We start from the raw sequence: 20,980 nt of genomic DNA, 5'->3' as shown, positions 1-20,980 counted from the left end.
TTTGAAAGAATTTTACAATAACCAAGGCAACACTGTTCATCAAAATTAGAAACTGATTAATAAGTTATGCATTTTAGTATAGTTCACTTATTAATTAGTACCAAGTCATTGATATCAGACCAAAACTGTAGGAGGAGTAGCACTTTGATAGAATTTCACAGAAATTTTTATTTTTAATAACCCTGGCAACACCGTTCATCGAAATCAGACGCATTTATACAGAATTATGCATTTTTGTATAATCTACTTGCATATGAAGTCTTATTGAAATCAGACCAAAGGTAGTCTTAGAGTAGAGTTTGAACGTTTGAACTTTCTATTTTTAGTAACCATGGCAACATCCTTCAACAAAATCAAAAATCCTGCAAAAGAATCATGTATCTAAGTATAGTCTACTTTTGTACAAAGTTTTACTGAAATCAGATCTAAACTGCAGTAGGAATGGCATTTTGAAAGCATTCACAAAAAATTGTATTTTTATTTGAATGAATTTTTTGTTAACCTGAAGACAGCACTATTTGTTGTAATCAGAAATGCATGGATATAGATATAATATCTTAATACAACTTCTACTTGTGTACAAAGTCCAACTGAAATCAGACCACACTAGGAGGAATGGGGTTCTGAAAAATTGTTTACAGACAGACGGATGGACAAACAGACAAATGATGGACACCTTACTAATGCATAAGCTCCTCTGGTTCCTGGTAAGCATGCAGAGCTTAAAAAGCAGTAGCATGTGCATCTTTTTGGTAAATTTTGGTTGCAAAGAGATTTATAATTTTCTGAATCTTTTTACTGAACACGTCAGAGGGACTTTACTATGACTTGTGACAATTAATCAGAACTATCATGGCTAGTGCACTCAGGAAACTGACCTATAACATTGATTACAGTGACCGGACTCACTGCTCTAATTATGACAGTTATATGTCACTAGTACTGTCTCGTGTAAACTTAAGCTTTTCTCTATCAAAAGGTCACTATGATGCTAAGATCATTAGGTATGAAATAAATGCATAATAAGATAATAAAATTATGGATTCATTATGATGTTTGAATGAATGTATATATACTTTTTTAAATTGTATGTAGTTTTGCAGTCTATAAATACACTGCACCATGATGGTATATTCAATAACACCTTCCTTAAAATTTCTGAAAGTACTGAAATTGAGGGGAAATGATCCCCTAAATACTCCTTGAATTTCTCTGTGAAAGTATTCCAAATTCTGACCGATTTTTTAATTTCTTTCTTCGATCCTCTTGTAGGAATGTTTTCTCTTTAGAGAAGTGGACAGACTTTAGGTTGGATGAAGGCTTAATCCTATCCACCTTCTTTAAATAAAATACTGTATGTGTACATAAATTAGTATATTCAAAATTTAGCACAATCACTGGGTATTGAGTTGTTGGCAAAATCATGAATTATCGCTATACATGTCCGTGCCGTATTTTGTATTTATAAATGATTTCTTACTGGTATTCATGAATTACCGCATCATTGTCTGTGCCAAAGCCACTAAAATATGAAGCCCGCTCTTTTAAGTACACATACAGTATTATAAGCAGGTTACTGTAACAGAGGGCTTTCAGTTAAGGGGTGAACAGAATGTAATGTCACAAACAGCATCAAAACCTTAAGGATCCCTGATATATGACACCATACGCGAGCAACTGTTATGTCATTAGGACTGGGAAATAGACCTGATTAAGAGCCCCTCCATTAAATAGTATGATAAGCACGATAAGTATGCTAGTTCTCTCTTTGTCAAGATTAGCTTAACTAATACAAATGTCAAATTTTCCAACGCTCGGTCACCCTCAGAAATAACCATGGAAACAAAGATAATCAAGTCCTACTACTAGAAAACTAACCTGTATCTTCATTATAATTTTACTATGCAAATATCAGAAATATTCTACAATGATCTTAATTAGCATGAAAGTTTTCTTGAACCTTAAAACACTACAGTATGCCAATTATTATAGTAAGATAATTGTTCAATTTTATTTTTGTTTCAGGTAATAAGAGGGTACATATAGTGTTGTACAAATATTTATTTACTACATGTACTAAATTATGAAAGAAGTATAATTCGCTGAAAGTTAATCTCTAAGTAAAAAGAAACAAGTTCAATCACACAAATATATTTAAGATAAAAAAAATCTAATTAAAGTGAATTTAAAAAAAAAATCTTTTACAATATACATAAACAATATAATGCTTATCTATCTCAGATAGTTCAGCCTAAATCTACAGTATAACACTCACTCATGGTTGACATGAATAAAATCCCCCCATCAAAGATCACGCTGTAACAACATAATACTGGTACACAGCTTCTCCAATGTAGAAATCAATTCCTAGTGAGCAGAATATAGACAGAAGTCTTAGTTATCCAAGAGGTGATCAAGCTAGCACTAATTCCTCCATACACAGAAATTTCTAGGTAAGTCACAGGTAATCCTATGTGGCACCTGTCTGGTCAGTGAGAATAGGACAAAAGTCTCTCATGGCCTTCCACTTGTAGGTGGACTATTACCTCAAAGTATCAGGAGCACTTTGTATGAACTTCTACATTTCATTTTATACACATATTGTTCAAGAAAAGATAGCATCGCAAGTTATTTACTTTTCATTTTATTCTTTTTTAAAGGTTAATAATAGCAGTAATTATATGAAAAAAATTAAAAGAAATTTGTCCCCCTTCCAAAAAATAACATAAGTTCACTTTTACATATATTTTTAATAATATGAAATATCCCTCCCTGCCCTGGGAAAATGTGTTCAAGGTTAAGACAAAACAGTTTGCTATAGCCTTTTAAGTCTAATTAATTCCATTTAATATACAAGATATGATGCAACACATTATTTGCTAAAAATTTCTTCAACACAGATGAAGAGTTAGAATATTGTACAGAGAGTATAACATTCTCACAAATCGATCCTTGAACCCTTCAACAAATTATCTACTAAAAGAAAAGGTTCTTCACAGATGAATTGTAGAGAAAGAATAATAAAATTCTCACAAATCCATTGAGCCCTCCTCCCCACCCCTCCGGCCCTCCCCTTGAAAAAAAATACTGTATATAGATTATTACAGAAAAATTAGTTCTAGTAGATAAAGTACTTACCCAGTGCAGATTCCATGGTGCAGTAAATTATCAACTGATGAGATTTCAGACCACAAATTGTATGCACTAATAGTATAGCTTTTTTGTAAGACTTAAAATTTGATTTATAACTAAAATTTGCATTCTAAAGTTATTAGGGTTTTTTTTTCTCTCCTTTTTAAGAAAAAAACAATAAAGTCTGCAGCAAATAACCAAAAAATAAAGTTCTCTCAATTGTCGATTAATTTCTATGAACAATCAGTAGACAGTAATTTTAAAAAAAAAATCCTCAGTAGATAGTAATAAAAAAAAAATCCTCAGTAGATAGTAATAAAAAAAAATCCTCAGTAGATAGTAATAAAAAAAAATCCTCAACTCTGCTAATTTTTATGCAGACACTTGATTTTTGTTCAGTGTAAGAAATTTTAGCCATAAAGTTTCCATTTCATATATTGGAAATCTAGATGGGCAGCTTGTATCAGCTTATATACAGCTAGCTAGGTCTTAAGTTACACCTCACCAATGTTCAATATCCAACGTGTGATATTTTACAGGATTTTATAGGAGTATCCCAGGTAAGCTTCTATTCTCCGTCATCCGACTTATTTCTCCATTTACATCATCTGATTTTCCCAGCTTTATTTCACAAAACGTATTAACAGATAAAACTGTAAAATATCTTGCGTTACAGACTGTCCAATAAAATAAAAAATTCTGTCTTTTATCAATAAGGAATTCTATAATTTATAATTATTCAATGAAAATACATATACTAGCTACTAAAATTTAGTTAATATAAAATATTAAAAGATTATATTAACGCATAATATTGTGCTAGTAATACTCTAATATATACATGTATTTGCATAGGAGAATGATTGACATGGATAACACAATAAATGTATTAGTGTCACACTCTCAGGACTCTGTCGTAAGTAAAGATTTTCTTCTAAAAGAAATTCCAGAGTTAGCTCCCTTTCTATATGATTTATAAATAAAATGAAAAATGCAGATTCTTTTCTTCTTGTTTTTTTCTTCAGTTTTAAAGCTGTTGCAGATACACATAAAAGTCAACATTCCATTGTTGATGGAATAAAGTATGGCGTAAAGAGGGTCCTCAAGCCTGTGTTAGTAAGGTTACAAAGCTTATCCAGACTGCAGGACCAATGAACAGAACTCTCTAACCATTATATGTTCTATGTTAAGTACAATTAAAGGAAAACGGCCAAATAAACAAAAAACAAAAATATCTCCCCTAAAAAAATTGCATTGTCAAATTAGATCTATGAGTAACATTATTCTTTACTACATGTAATTCCTATTAAAAACTGGAGGGGAGTGTGGAAGGGGGGATCTTCGTTTTCTGTCCATCCATTATCTAATTTTAGAATCCATTTGTGATGTGGCTCTTATGTTTGAGCACTCCTTTACTTGTCATAAATGTAGAGTTGCGATTTACATTGAAAACAGTGTTTGTTACCTACAAATTCTCCTTCCTATGCTTCCCATGCTTCTACCGGGGACAAGAACTTAGGAAATTTTATACAATTATATTTTCATATTAAGAAAAAGTGAAGCAATTCTGGGAGTCGAGCTCTAACACCACTTTCATATATATTTCCTTTTTAATATATTTAAAAAACAATATTAAATTACAAGCATTTTAAACAGTGGATTTTAAGCAGGTCAATTTACTCTTAGCTCTTTAGTTCTTACAAGCAATGGGCTGCAGTCCCTTTGGGGCCTCGGCTCTTTTACTTTTAAGGAATGGAGCACTACTCATATGTCACCGGGTTCACAGGTGCGTGAAAGTCAGTCAATATATCGGGTCTCAGTAGCTCAGTGGTTAGAGCGCTGGCACGGTACGCCAGAGGCCCTGGGTTCGAGTCCCGGTTGAGACTTGATTTTTCAACACCTGTGACATTTGGCGCCCAACGCACAAATACCCACTATTCCCTTGGAACATGCCTTACAGCATTTCCTTAACTCCTAGAATTCGAGGACGAATTTCTACAAAGAGGGGGAATATGTCACCGGGTTCACAGGTGCGTGAAAGTCAGTCAATATATCGGGTCTCAGTAGCTCAGTGGTTAGAGCGCTGGCACGGTACGCCAGAGGCCCTGGGTTCGAGTCCCGGTTGAGACTTGATTTTTCAACACCTGTGACACATACATTAACCCTTACAGACTGCTGCCCAGTTACCTTTCTGACCTCCCCGATTTACCATGTTTAAGGCAGCAAATGTTATCTGATAATCAGTATTTTAATATCTTGGACACGAACTCACAATCATGTGAAACTAAGTGTAAGAAAACCATGGCAAAAAAAAGAGGGCTCAGGCATGAAATTAGGTAAAGCAATTACTATTATTAATATTAACTTTACCCTTTTTTGTTTCCATGGCAACAACAACCATTTGGAAAATTTTAAATTATTCCAAAAAACTTGGGGAGACACTCAATATTTTGCAGTTTGAAATACCTTTAGATGAAGAAATAAGCCATGGCAACAGTGGCAAAGCTTTTCACATCGATTCCAATTTTTCCAGCAGAATTTAGTTTGAAGTGAGGCAAGGAAAAGCCCTTTAAAGTTAAAAAAAAAAGACTGGGTGAGGTGTTGAGCACTGAGAAAACTAGAAATCTGACCAGTCAGCAAGGGCCCCGTCAAGGGTTAGAAATATAAGGGTGCAGATTAGGGGATGAGAATTTTACTGGATTCCAAAAAATTTCAAAATATATAAAGAATAAGCAACAGCAACTGCTAAATATCCAACAATCTGTAAATAATATTCTTTGTATTTACATAAGGCAGTAAAAAACATCATATCTATAATAACTCAATTAAATGTATATTTAAAAATGAATGAAGCATGTTTTTTCTAAAATGCCAGCCTTCAGTGAATGCAAATATCATCCAGGCTTGACCTTAACTTCAAAACAAATATCAGTTGCAGACAAAGGTGTTAATTAATCTTAAAGTGACAGAAAGATAACCCTCTAAAATATTCTGCAAACCAGCAAGATAATCAAACCCACGGGATTAATTATACTGCTCTCTCAACCTTTTCTTCTAAGTTTACAATAAGAACTTTTTCAGCAATGATAGAATGAGGTTATTATCTGAATACCTGTTAAAATAATTAGTATTCTTGAATTCACATACGGCAGAAAAAAAAGAAAAAAAAAAGAAAGAAAAAAACAAAATAAAAATAAAAACGATATCTTTATCTATATCTTGTTTTTAGAATTCAATAAAATCATAACTCATTGTGTATTTTACCAAAATAAAGTATGAACATTATTGAAATCCACATTTCAGAGAATGTAAACATCATTCAGAATTGACCTTAACTTCAAAACAAACTTCATTTGCAGACAGAGGTGTTAATTAATCTCAATGTGGCAGATAAAGTAAAATGCTTTGGATTTTCATCAAGAGGAAAGTTAATTAATCCCAAGAGACTCATTGCAGCCTTTCATAGTTTACAATAGGAACATTCTCAGCAGTTATCTCTCTTTGCAGATTCACTCTTATATAAAGTTAAGGAATATACCCCACCACCCCAGCTCCAAACCGGATGACACAGAGAACCAAACTTAGCATCAAAATATGTCTTACTGCCTATTCAACCAACATACCAAATTTGAACTTAATTGGTCAACCCTAAAAAAAGTTATTAGAAAAAACAGAAAATTTGTGGACGGAAGAATGACAGACGGACAGACAGACAGACAGACGGACAGACAGACAGAGTGATTACTATAGGGCACCCGCAAATCCTTGTGGGGCCCTAATGATACCGAAAATTTCATATTTTATCTGTTTCCATGGTAATTTTGACATTTTGATTTTTTTTAAATGTTGAATGCACCACTGCAATAGCCATATACAATAACATCAGAAGACAAAACTTTTGGTGGAACAATCACAATATGTTTCCCTGACTTCATTTGGGGTGACACAATAATTTTAATGCTTCAACTTCTTCGACATCATTCTGCTATGACCGATTAGCTAGGGGATGTCCCCACTGTGGCTTGAACCTACAACCCTCAGATTTAAAATCCAATGCTCTACCAACTGAGCTAAAGGGTTAACCCACTAGCTGGTGCTAGTAGGAGTGTGGCCTCACTTAATTTACAACACATAGCCACTTTTAACTCTGTTACACTCTGCTTGCAGTCACACTGCAATTCAATTCAGTTTGAATGGCCTTCTCTTGGTACTATAGTAAAGTAATTCTTGATCATGCTGATGTCACAGCTTTAAAGAGATCTAGCAAACACAATGAAAGTCTTTGCGAGTGCAACCCAAAACGTCAATATTCCAGCTCACCCTAAAATGTTCGAACAACGAAATGATTAAAAAACCTATAACCAATAATAGAAGCCTTTAAGATATGTTCGGTAGTACATGTATAAACACACATATCTGACATATGAACACTGAATGATCTCTGTATTTTTTCATGACGTATCATATACAATTCACCAGTGAAAAACTAACTTCCTTGAAGTCTATGACATTTATCTCATATGCTGTAACAATACATGTACCCATATCATGCATAAAAATACACATGTACTTTAAATATTAATCTGATATAACATTTCACACTGTAATAAAATGCACCACTAGGGTATATGATAGTCCTATCTGGAACTATTTGATTATGTACTACCAGAAAATCTTGTCCTTTATGCCAAAGATGTATTAATTGACAAGGTTTGATAGCCCTATGCCTCACTGAGTATTATAATTCAGACATGTGGCATCAGTGACCCACTCATCCACCCAAGTTGCATCAACTGACCAACTCTGATGGTCCCAGCCCCAATAGTGTGCAAGATATGATACAGACATAGTTTGACTGTATGAATATGTGTAGCCAGAAAACCCAGAATGAGAATGTGGTGAGTTACTTTAAGGTTGTGATACACCTTCCATCTAAGACTTTGTGAAATTCTAAATAACAACCATCATCACTGCACTTTCTATAATTCAATAATATGAATGTTTAATCAGTGGCGTAGCTTCCTTTGAAGCACAGAAGCACATGCTTCCACATTGTTCGGTGGGGGAAAATGAATTCATAAAAAGTTAAAATGCTTTGAATAATAAATTTAAAACACTCTTTGAAGAAAATGCTGAAATGTGGCAAAAGTGTTTAAAGGATTATGTGTATTAGCGACTTTTAAAATTGTCCATCGTCAATTGTCTAAAATGCACCAGCTTTCGTGGGCTTCGCATCCAGATTCCCATCAGAACTTCAATTCGCCTTGGTCAAATCGGGGCCTTTATGCTGGCCCAAAACTCCCTACTGTTTTATGCTTCCACATTGATTCACCCCAAGCTACACCACTGTTAATCATGTTATTGTACCACCATTTAATACAGCAAAATCTGCATTCCTTTTCAAAACAATTAATGAATGAACACTATCATGCATAATTACTAAAATGTGAGGATAACGAACAGTGCTCAACCTCATACATCAGTGAAGAAGACGAATCATGAACAGGGCATAAAGATTAACCCCTGGAAACACCAGAGGTGGGATCAGGTGCCTAAGGAGGAGTAAGATTCCCTGTTTACGAGTCACACCAACTGTGAGCCATCTGTATTGATGAGGTAAATGGAGTATCAAACTAGTATAAAAACAATGGCCTAACTTTTGGTGGGAAATGTGTCAATCAAAATACAACTCAAAGATGGGTTGTATTTGCAAACAAGATTACATTGTTATTAAAGGTTAAAGAAATCAGTAATTCACTGTTATTAAGCTCATCAATATGTGTTTAAAAATAATCACCAAATCAAATATGTCAGTTGCAGACACTGGTTATGGCAGACCTTATTCAGTGAAGTAAAAGACAGAAAATTAAATATAAGGCCCAAAGACCTTAAAACTCACTGAGCATTATACAATGTGAATATGATATACAGATTAACAGGATTAAACTGGAACTAAGAGTCGTGGTCTGAACAATCATAATAACTACACCTTGAGGATGTACAATTCATCCTATGTCGGATCCCCCTTTACATATTATGATTTTTAGGGAATGTTGCACCCATCAGGACACACTGTACTCACTCACAGTGAAAAACACACTTTAATGTAGTAAGGCTGTAATCTCACCTTGGTTACTTCAGAAAGAATTCTGAAGAAAGAACTTATATTTCCTAGGCCGACAGCAACTGGAATCAGAGGCAGGGAAGCAGTGCTATTAATATTTAAAGCATTTCGGAGAAGATATTATGAAACTATATAATCAGTTTGTTGCTAATGGCATAAAATTCACAAAAAGCGAGTTTATTGGTCTGTAGAGACGACTAGAAAGGGTTAGGTGGTGGATAAAATATACAGGTTGGTTATAGAATATGTCTAGAATTAGGGAATGAAAGGTAGTTGATTGACCAATGCTGGAAAGAGTGAAATACATCCCAAAAGTGCGCAGAAAATCTTGTGCCGTAAATTGCATCATTTTTGCATTACGGGATCTGTAGCGTTAAGGTCAAAGACTAAAATATAAATCATAACGCTACAGTTCTGCAACTATATATATATTAAATGTTGTTCTGCTTTGCAAAGCACACAGAAAGAAGTGTTACCCCTTATATATATATATTTGAAGAGAGAAGCATTAAAATCTGAAACACAGCACTAACAAGAGGCCCAGGGGCCTTGAATCGCTCTTCTGATAAAGTGTACAACCTATCACTTCTATTTGAAGCCTCTAAGTATCCTGTATATTTAGATAAACCCTTGAAATTCCAATTCACACTCTGAGAACCCAAGATGATTCTAAGCCAATTAGTACCTGAGAGTTGGTCATGGTGACCTACTTATCACTTGTCATTCTCTGAGGACCCATCAACTAAGTTTGATGATTCTAAGCCAATTAATACCTTAAATATTTTTTAAAATTATAACCATAAAATTTTATAAGTAGGTCAAAGTGACCTACTTTTTAGTTGTTGTACTCCAAGGACCCAAGATGCATCAACGGACAAAGTTGGATGATTCTAAGCCAATTAATATCTGAAATGTTAAATTAAAGCCATAAATTTTCAAAAGTAGGTCACAATGACCTACTTTTCAGTCGACCTACTCCGAAGACCCAAGATGCATCAACTGACAAAGTTTGATGATTCTAAGCCAATTAGTACCTGAATATTTAATTAAAGCCATAAATTTTCAAAAGTAGGTCACAGTGACCTACTTTTCAGTCGACCTACTCCGAAAGCCCAAGATGCATCAACTGACAAAGTTTGATGATTCTAAGCCAATTAGTACCTCAAATATTTTATTATAGTCATATTAATTGAAAAGTAGGTCACACAGTGACCTAATTTTCAGTTGACCTTTTTTTAGGACCCAAGATGCATCAACTTACAAAGTTTTATGATCATAGGCCTTAAAATGTCCAAATTATGCCTCTAAAACACTTTGAAATCGAATGCCTGCAAAGTTCAAACATAGGTAATCAGAGATTACAGAGCTCACCTCAACGAATGTTGTCTTTAAGTAAGGCAAAGTTCCACACTAAACTAATAATCTAGGAGTGTGCATCCCTAGATGCAACATTTATGCAATTTTGGTCTGATAGGGCTTGCAGTTACTTGGGAATGGACTTATCTGAAAACTTAAAACTAGTCACTCATTAAGAAAATGTAAGTCAAATCCAGCATCCCAAGCAAGTTTTGAGATTGTTCGTCCCTTGATGCATCATCCATGTAAGCTTGGTTCAGATAGGCCTTAAAGTTACTTGGAAATGAGATCTGCTCCAAAAACTTTAATCTGGTCACTCATCCGGAAAATATAGGTCAGATCCAGCATCTGAAGCAAGTCCAGTAGTGTGAATCCTAAGATGTATCATCCATGCAAGTTTGGTCAATATAGGGTTTATAGTTACTTGATAATGACATCTGCTCCAAAAACTTTAACCTGGTCACTCATCCAGAAAATATAGGTCAGATTCAGCATCTGAAGCAAGTTCAGTAGTGTGCATCCTTAAATGTATCATCCATGCAAGTTTGGTCAATATAGGGCTTTTAGTTACTTGGAAATGGGATCTGCTCCAAAAACTTTAACCTGGTCACTCATCCAGAAAATATAGGTCAGATCCAGCATCCGAAGCAAGTCCAGTAGTGTGCATCCTTAAATGTATCATCCATGCAAGTTTGGTTAATATAGGGCTTTTAGTTACTTGGAAATGAGATCTGCTCCAAAAACTTTAACCTGGTCACTCATCCGGAAGATATAGGTCAGATCCAGCATCCGAAGCAAGTCAAGTAGTGTGCATCCTTAGATGTATCATCCATGCAAGTTTGGTCAATATAGGGCTTATAGTTACTTGGAAATGAGATCTACTCCAAAAACCTTAACCTAGTCACTCATCCGGAAAATGTAGGTCAGATCCAGCATCCGAAGCAAGTTCAGTAGTGTGCATCCTTAGATGTATCATCCATGCAAGTTTGGTCAATATAGGGCTTATAGTTACTTGGAAATGAGACCTGCTCCAAAAACTTTAACCTGCTCCAAAAACTTTAACCTGCTCCAAAAACATTAACCTGGTCATTCTTTAGCTGAAATTGCAGCATCTGAAACCTTGACTGGTACAATGAAACACACTAGAAGCATCCTCCATGCATGTCTGACTAATATAGGCCATAGAAGTACTTGAAAAGAAAACTGCTCCAAAAACCTTAACCTGGGACGCCGACACCGACGCCGACGCCGAGGGTATTACATAAGCTCCCCCAACTTCGTTGAGGTGAGCTAAAAAGTAGGTCACTGTGACCTACTTTTTAATAAATATGTTTTATGGCCCCAAGATGCATCATCTTACAACATTTCATGATTCTAAACCTCTCGGTATTCGAATTAATGACCTTAATTGTTTTGAAAAAGATTAGCCATAAAGTTCAAAAAGTAGGTAGTGTTAAATCTAAAGCAAACTAGCATGGCGCGGCGCCATGCCCTTTTCTCTCGGCGCCATGCCCTTATTTCCAGCGCCATGCCCTTTTTTCCTTGCAAAAATAAATAAATATGCCCAGCAGAGGCAAGATGGACTAGCGGCTTTGTTTATTCAGTGCATGCTGATTAGCCCCTTTGTTTATTTAATGCACACATAGGTGTGAATTCAGGACAGGAAATCACTTCTCGCTTGAACGCACACAGCCACCTGGCCAGGTAACATGCCTCAGACTGTCAGGGTATAAGAGATAACATGAGAAAATATCATTTAATTGCATTGATTATGCAAGAATTAGTCCAATGTCAAAGATAGATTAATTTGTAAATTAAAATGTTACACATTTTAAATCAGGATCGTTTTTTAAAATTGAAAGTAGAAAAAACAGAGTAGATGAAGAAATGTGAAAAAATAAAACTGCTGATGAATTAAGTCAACTTACAATGTACAGTACCAAAAAACTGAATATTATGTGTGAAATGGGCTAGGAAACAACAAAGTATGAAGTTAGTTTCTTTCAACATGTTCAATGATTCTGTGTTCTAACTTTTTGAGTTAACACCCAGAGGCTCAATGTTTCTAAGCCAGAAAAAATTTTTTAACCAATTTATATATTATTTCAAGTTTAATTTTTTGGTATGATCAGTTTTCCATTGATTTTGTTGGTAGATTATTTTCAAAGTAAAGAGAAATCAATGCCCTCTACATTTATTATCCAAGTAGCCCCCCCCCCCCTTTGCAATTTTGTTCTGTTACTTACCTCATACACAAATAACAATATTAAAGCAAGGAAAAAAAAATTCATACCCCAAACCAAAATAATTCTTGAGCAAGTGACAAAGAGATTCACACCTATTACTTTTTAAGCATAACCTTGATAACCATACTAATTTCTTGATTAAAAAAATTTGAATTTAAATTTTGGCAATAATTGCCCTCTCAGTGTGTATTAAATGAATTAAGCTGACAGATTTATACATTTTTCTTTTAGATACTTGTATAACTAAAGATTTCAGTATTAAATAATAATTTAAGTACATAAACATGATAAAGAAAATATTTATAATTTCAAAGACGTTAAAAAAGTGCCCTCATGAAAACTTGTCGCGGCGTAAAGTGCCCTTTTGATTATTGGATTACCATGCCCTTTTTAGGGTCTGGATTTAACACTAAGTAGGTCAAGGTGACCTACTTTTCAGTTGAGTCAGACGTACTTCGAGGACCCAAGATACATCAACTGACAAAGTTTGAAGATCATAGGCCTTAAACTGTTCAAAATATGCCTCTAAATCATTTTGAAAAAGAATGGCCGCAAAATTTAAAAAGTAGGTCACCGTGACCTAATTTTGAGTCAACGTGATATGAGGTCCTTAGATGCATCAACTGACAAGATTTGATGATCCTAGTCCTTATAGTAAGCAAAATATCAACATTTTAATAAATTGTAATTTTTGGTCAACTTTGAAGTGACCTTGAGACCACGCCCTTTGCCCCAGGGTAAATCCCCGTGCAAATTTTAATCTACAACATATCCTCATCCTTTTGTGTAAGTTTGGTGATAATCTGCCCAGTGGTTCTTGAGAAGAAGATTTTTTAGCAACCAGTACTTTTGGTTCTATTTTCCTAATTATCTCTCCTTGTTTAAGGGTCACAACCCTAGTTTTAGTTCAAAAGGGAGCCCTTGGGCCAAGGATACCCTGTGACAAATTTGACAATAATTGGCCAAGAAGTTCTTGAGTTATGGCCCGTATTCTAAAAAGTTTACGCACACCGCACAAATGGCCATAGCATTAGCTCTTTGAGCCTTTGGCTCAGAAGAGCTAAAAATGTCAGCAACACATCTGATGTCAACCTATATGCAAGAAGGGGGAAAAATTGAACATATAAAGCTGCCATATTATGTTCCCAAATAATGAAAATGAATGCAATAATCTCATTTTAAGTATTTAAAAATATAACTTTTGTACTATTTCACTTGAATATTGGGTATGTCTTGATCCTCTATAATTCATACTTGGTCAAGTTCATATGTAGGTGATGATGGCACTTATCATGTCCTATCTTGATGACACTCTAAATTAAAAAGATAACAAAATTCTTATCTGGACAAGCTTTCTTGTCCACCACAACAAAAATAAATATTTTGAACTGAGACCTCCGGTCAAAGTCCATGGCATATGTGGGGCATGACTCAAAGGTCACTGTCTTGTGATATACCCACATGCCTTATATTATTTAGATGTTAAAATTAAAATAAGAAAAAAAGTTTTTCTGCAGCATAAACTAGAAATTTGACTCCGAGGTCAAAGGTCTAGGTCATGTACTAGGTCATAATGGTATTTGGTATTGTCTTACGAGTTATGAAGATTGATGCAAAATACCAAGGGTCTAAATAAATGTAAAAATAAGGCTATGGCCTAAGCAGACGTCCTTTCTGCAACAATACCATGGATAAATTTTAAAAAAAAAAAAAAAACCCAGCAGGATTTATTTTTAAAAAAAAATTACTCTAACAGAAGACTATTTATCACACTTCCAATACCAAGTGAAAACAAATCACTACAACTATACTGTAAAATGTCAGAAACTATTTGCGACATTTAGTGATTGATCGCCTTATCCAGCCTCCGTCTGTCTGTCTGACTGTTCATCTGTCACATCTTACATTTTGATAACTGTAAGAGGCATGGATTTGATATATTTTACACATTTATTGCTTGGCACTATGCTTTTTGTTAAATACCATGGTAACTCATCTCATGACCCATAAACTTGACTTCAACCTGATTTTCAAAAGTTCATTGTGCTTATATACAGCATATTTTTGACATTTTTAAAAGAGGTAAGTCTATGCTATTTACCATGTACACTGTTTGTCATAAAACATTACAAAAAATACCAGCATTACAGTCCACTTGACTTTGACACACTTTGCAAAAAATTCTCTGGACAGTTTAATTTAAGTCTTTTGAATTTTGAGAGGTACTTAGGTTTTGATAACTTGCATTATTTTACAGATGTTTACCATGTTTACGAGCTCATATCACACGTACTGTACTTTGAAACTGTTTGATATACAGTTACAGCACAATCTGATATTTTTAAAATACTCTGAAAATACAATGGGATCAGTATTCTTCAATGAATTGTTTAGACTGACAAAATAGTTCTTACTTGCAGTAAAGACAGCTTAACGTATCTTTGGAGTATTGTTGGAAACTTTCCGAAAGATGTATTTAAAAAAAATGATAAATAAACCATAATATTTCAATCTCTGAGACAGATTCTATCTCAGTCTAATAATTATATTCATGGATGTTTTTTTTTTTTTTTTTGCAGGCAAATAATGAATGAACAACTACACAATTCCAGAAGCAAATAGATAGCTGACCACTCTTTATATTTATACATCTTTAATGAAGCTACAAAGCAGGTGACACATGCATTCCTTGGAACTCTTTAGTGTTCCTTCTTTCTAGAAAATTCTCTCATTAGGCCTAAATGATAGAACTTTTTAATATAATTTAAGGACATCAAATAATCTTTGCATACACAATTTTGCAGTGTACAATCGGAGACAGTAACAAACAACAATAAATAAATTTGATGTCTCTGGTACATAAATTAACTTGATTTACTGCTTCATAAAATATTTGTTATAGAACAGTAGAAAACTTAGATACTACATGTACATGGAAGAAGTTGACAGACCACCCCAATCTTTCCCCATTGTGACAACTGGTATTGTATAAAACCATACCTGAGGAACAGGTACTAATGCTGTCCTGGAAATCACACTTAGAATTCATGTTATTACTACAACTCCACTATATTCCTCATATATGTCACACTCAACAGATAGAAGTTCACAAAAATGTCGTATTAAGTACTCTATCTTTACGTAATTAAATAGATTTTTGTGGTTATGTAACAAAAAATCCTAACGAGACAAGGTACTGTACAATAGAAATGTAAATGATCAAATATTGACAAAAGTTGTGAAAAACAAAATGTCAACTGTGTTTTCCCATCGGCCATGTTCATATACCTGGCCGACCAGTACTTAGAGGCCATGTTAGCCAGTGGTCAGTTCAGATCTCGTGACTTTTGCAGCGAAGAGCGGTAGGGTCAAAACAGTGCAGTCAATCATTTAACAATTACATCTTTCATTAAAGCATAATTTGTTAATTACCTAAGTATTGTTCATCTTTTGCGGAATGTATCCACTTTCCTTTAGCCTAGTAATACCATCAACAACATACTTCGTGACCTTGACCGCACGTGTGGAATTCCTCGGGTGTTATCATCGCCGCAATGGAAAACATTAATGGTTTTAGAGGCAATAGATGACATTTTATTATATCTTTTTTCACATAGGTTTTGAGTTTAGAACAGGTACACGAGTTAACAATAATAACAGAGGCACAAGGGCGGATCTACTTAATACCTCACGTGAACTTAAAATTAATTTAAGTAGACACGTGTCCTGTTTTAAACGTGCCAAATTAGTGCAGAAGTACTGCTATTCTTTTGCGTTGTTACTCACATATTTTTTTTTTAAGTTGACACAATACGTAAAATAAAGATTAATGAGTCCACAACCAGTACAATTCAATTTTTTCTTTTAACAGCTGATTAAACATGGAAGGAAACTATTATATCTGATTATTACACTGTGAACCAGTATTTCCCCCCTTTTCGTTTGTTTTTTTTTTTCTTTCTTTCTTTTTATTCAGAAAACCATCCTTTTATACAGACTCCTTACATGTTGATATCGCTACCCTACTTTCTGCTCTAGAACCACAGTCCTTACTCTCTCGACCCCCTCCCCCTCGAAAAAAATAAAAATAGAGAGTAATATTTATAAGATAGTTAAATAACATTCTCTTAATTCTCCTGTTTGGAGTTGTCGATAAAATGATATTTTGTATATTTTGTTTTTTCTCGGATAATCCGTATATATTAGGGTTATTTTCTAGTTGTTGATAATCCTAATCTCGGCTTATTTTCGGTTTGGCTGCATGGATACTTCATCGGAGAAGGCGCCATGCAGTCGTCAGTCCGAATATGTTCCATCCAGCGGCCAAGGCCAAGCTGAATCTAAGCCAAGATTTTTGATAATTTATGCTTCAATAGAATACCCCCCCTCCCTTTCCAAACTGGTAGGCATATCAGTAGTTTTAAAGATTATTGAGTTTTTAAGAGATAAATATATATATTATTTATTAATTTCCACATTTAGACATTAGGTTCATTTATTTATCAAAATCCATTATTGTTTATTCAAATGAAAATGCTATTAATTTTTACTGGTAAAACTTGAGACTAGTCTTTAATCTTTGAATATATAAAGAAAGAAAGAGTAACCTACGAAAAAAATAAAAGAACAAAAACAAAAGTAAACACACACATACACAAAAAACACCCTCAATAATTATAACAAAAGTAAAATTAAAAAAATCTAAAACAACGAAGACCTGAAGAAGAAAAAAAACTGTACTTGCATACCAAGACAAGGAGCTTTGCACAAATAAGTATATTATGTATTTTTAAGTCAAATCGAGTTTTGTTACAATAAATACAAAGGGTTTTCTGTGTTGTTTTTTTTTTTTAAATTTTTTTTAACAAATGATAAGAATTTTACAATTTTTATCTTTAAATATTAAAACACACTAAAAGAAACCAGAAATGTATGCATTTTGTAAAACTGAACTTTAGAATTAGATCTAATATAAATGCTACTTGATTTTTATTTGATTTTATATTATTTCATGTTTTATTTATTTATTTATTTTTTTAAGTTTTTTTTTGGGGGGGGGGGGGTTGCACACAAATGGAGTACAACTTTCTTCGTGTCCTAAATCTTCTTCCAGGAAAATAATTTATATATAATTAATATTGCATCTTGGTCATAAAACTTGTTGTAAGAGGGCATAGATCTAGAGTAAATAATAAATAAATAAATATATATCACTGTTGCTTAACCATGTTAACCCGCTTTCCTCTGTACTCAAAAGAATTCGATTTATTTTATTACACACACAAGTTCGGGTACGAGGGTCATTCAAAGAGGCTTTTATCATGCATGAAATATAACCACATTTGGTATAGACAAAATCCAATTAGCACGAAAGGGTTCCGACAATCAAGATTTTCGATCTAAGGGGAAAATTTGATAAAAATTAGACTTAGATTTAGAAAAAACAAGTTCAGTCTGATTAAATTCAGATCCTTTGATCCGCTATAGCTCACAAAGATGGCTACACAAGGATCAGATCCTTGTGTAGCGATCTATGTGAGCGGATCAAAGGATCTGATTTTCATCAGATTGAGACACGTCATATATAACGGAAAAATGTTTGAAATGATAATGTCATATCTCTGTGAAATGGTGCAATTTAACGGGAAAAAATTTCCTAATGTTCAAAAAATGAATATTGTTTACATCATATGACGTTATGCATAAAGAGGGTGTTGCAGAAACTCGCGATTATTCCCTATATCGAGAAGGACATTTAAATACCCAGTTATGTCTATGAAAAAGCTACGTAGATGACTTTGTGTTTACGGCGGGTATTTCCAGCTTGATATAGCAAAAACACTTCACATTTTACATTTATTTCATGCATAGTTTTTCCTAATGTAGGAACCGATTGGCGACCTTTTAGTGAACGTTAACCTTTTTATTTTATTTATATTTGCATGCATGTGTCACTATTGCCGTTTTGTACGAGAAAGGTTTGAACAATAAAAAGCACATGCAATGGCCAGTGCACCTTGCACAACATTTTTTGAAAGATATACGGTAGACAACGTCCATGAATATTTTTTAAATAAATAAAACAGTGTCCCATAATCATAATCACACTGTTTATGCTACATCCGAGACATTCCATTTGTTTCAAATCAAATCTTGGCCACTAAATAACAGACCAAAATGAATCAAAATGTGTAAACTATGAAAAAAAAATTTAAAACAATACTTTATTTTCCAAGACATCGCCTTTCAACTAAATAATAGCATTATGTAGTAAGTTTTAGTCACAGTATCAAGGAAGACAATTTAAATCTGCATGCGTTTAAAAAATTACTCATTAACTTCTTTGACATTCCCTCTCTCACTCTCTCTCTTTCCCTCTCTTAAAATAGATATTGCACTTCCATACAAAAAACGACCCATTCCAGGATTCGAATCCATTCTCAGGTAAAATAATTCGTTAGGCGTCCACCAGCATAACCACTAGACCATTTCAGACACTCTTTATTTGTGTGTTATTTTATGTAAACATTTTGCATTTCGTATGGATAATAATTTTTATTCAATTTTTGTGTTTTTCAAAAATATGCCTCTTTGAAACAAAAATCGGAAATGGCTGTTTTGAAGAAAATTCCTGCCTCTTTGTGCATATATCAAATTTATTCTGTTTCAAGGAGGCAATTTTTTAGAACAACGGGAATTCCCGATTTAAAAAAGAGAACATCTGATATATTTTGCGTGTGACTAATTTACACTTCATTTGATGGCAAATTGGAAGTCAATATGCAGCTTCCAAATATTGTTCTACATTTTGCTGTATATACCGTTGTATCTGAAAAAATTAACATCGTTTTCAGTAACTTAAAATTCTTCTTTTAATCTGCTACGCATTTAGGGAAAATAACAAAAGAACTGCAACACCCTCTTTATGTATGGTTTAATTGCAGAAGACAGGTACTTCTCATAGAAAAACAAAATGTGTTTGTGAAACACTGATGCCACCGTATATGGCAACTTAAAGTGAAGTTTAAACTTTCTCAAATGCAAATCAAATATGTTGGTACCGAAAGTAAGGTCTTGTCCCGACGAATATACCTGTGAAATATGAAGTCCTAGCAGCAACCATTGGAAAAATTTGAAAAGGTTAAAGTTTTTCAAAAGTAAGTCAAATATTAAGGTCTATCGCCCGCCTGGAGCAGCGGTTAGAACGTCTGCTCTAGAGAGTTGATCCTTATGTCGCGGGTTCGAATCCCAACATGGAGACCGAGGTTCCGTGTCGCAGTAGGTGCTGGTACGAAAAAGATCCCTCACTGCTCAATGGCCGTAAGTGCCGAGTATAGGTAAAAAAAAAAAGCAGCTCTCCACTGGCAAGTGGTGGCGTCTCCATATGAGTGAAAATTTCTCGAAAGGGACGTTGAACAACAAACAAACAAACGTCAAGGTCAATTGGTCAAAATTTATGATGCCCAAGAAAAGGCCTTCACACAAGAAATACACATGTGAAATATGAAAGCCCTAGCACCAACCGATCAAAAGATATGGCCAAGGTTAAAGTTTTTCAAAAGCAGGTCAAACTCCAAGGTCAAAGAGTCAAAGTTGTTGGTATTCAAAGGAAGGTCTTGTCATAAGGATTACATATGTGAAGTATGAAAGCCCTAGCACCAACTGTTCAAAAGAAATGGCCAAAGTTAAAGTTTCCAAAAAGTAGGTCAAACTCCAAGGTCAAGGTCAAAGTTGTTGGTATCTAAAGGAAGGTCTTGTCACAAGGATTACATATATGAAGTATGAAAGCCCTAGCACCAACTGTTCAAAAGTTACGACCAGGGTGAAAGTTGAGTAAAATTTTGTAAAACTGGGTCAAACTCCAAGGTCAAAAGGTCAAATATGATGGTACTCAAAGAAAGGTCTTGTCACAAGGAATACAGATGTGAAATATGAAAGCTATAGCTTCAACTAATCAAAAGTTATAAGCAATGTTAAAGATTTTGCGGATAAACAGATAAACAGACAGACGGACGGACAGGGCAAAAACTAAACGCCTCCGAATCTTCGATACGGGGGCATAATAATAAAGGCAATTAAAGATTTGTGTTGCTGTCGGAAAAACTCTGCATGAAAGGGCTGG

Source organism: Saccostrea echinata, unplaced genomic scaffold (assembly GCF_033153115.1).
Source record: "Saccostrea echinata isolate AGI-Se365-2 ecotype Australia unplaced genomic scaffold, CSIRO_AGI_Sech_v1 ptg000064l, whole genome shotgun sequence".
In the NCBI taxonomy this organism is placed as follows: Eukaryota; Metazoa; Mollusca; class Bivalvia; order Ostreida; family Ostreidae; genus Saccostrea; species Saccostrea echinata.
The sequence above is the reverse complement of the archived record's forward strand: the minus strand, read 5'-3'. Positions refer to the sequence as shown.